We start from the raw sequence: 269 nt of genomic DNA on the forward strand, positions 1-269 counted from the left end.
ATCCTAGGCTTGTTTGATTTGCTATTTACCCAATTATCTTGTTGCTTTAATTTTTAATTAAATTAGTTTTAGTTGAGCAATTTTTAGTTCAATTAGAATTCAGATTTTAATTATTTAAATAAATTGTTCTAATTTTAGTACTTAGTAAAATTTTAGATCAATTCCCTGTAAGATCGATACTCTGCTTGCTAATATACTATCTAGTTGATACGTATACTTGCATAGTGAAATTTTAACTGACACACATCTCACAAACAACTAATGAATTT

Source organism: Theobroma umbraticum, unplaced genomic scaffold, assembly GCF_002168275.2.
Source record: "Theobroma umbraticum cultivar Fairchild unplaced genomic scaffold, ASM216827v3 scaffold_299.0, whole genome shotgun sequence".
Classification (NCBI taxonomy): Eukaryota; Viridiplantae; Streptophyta; class Magnoliopsida; order Malvales; family Malvaceae; genus Theobroma; species Theobroma umbraticum.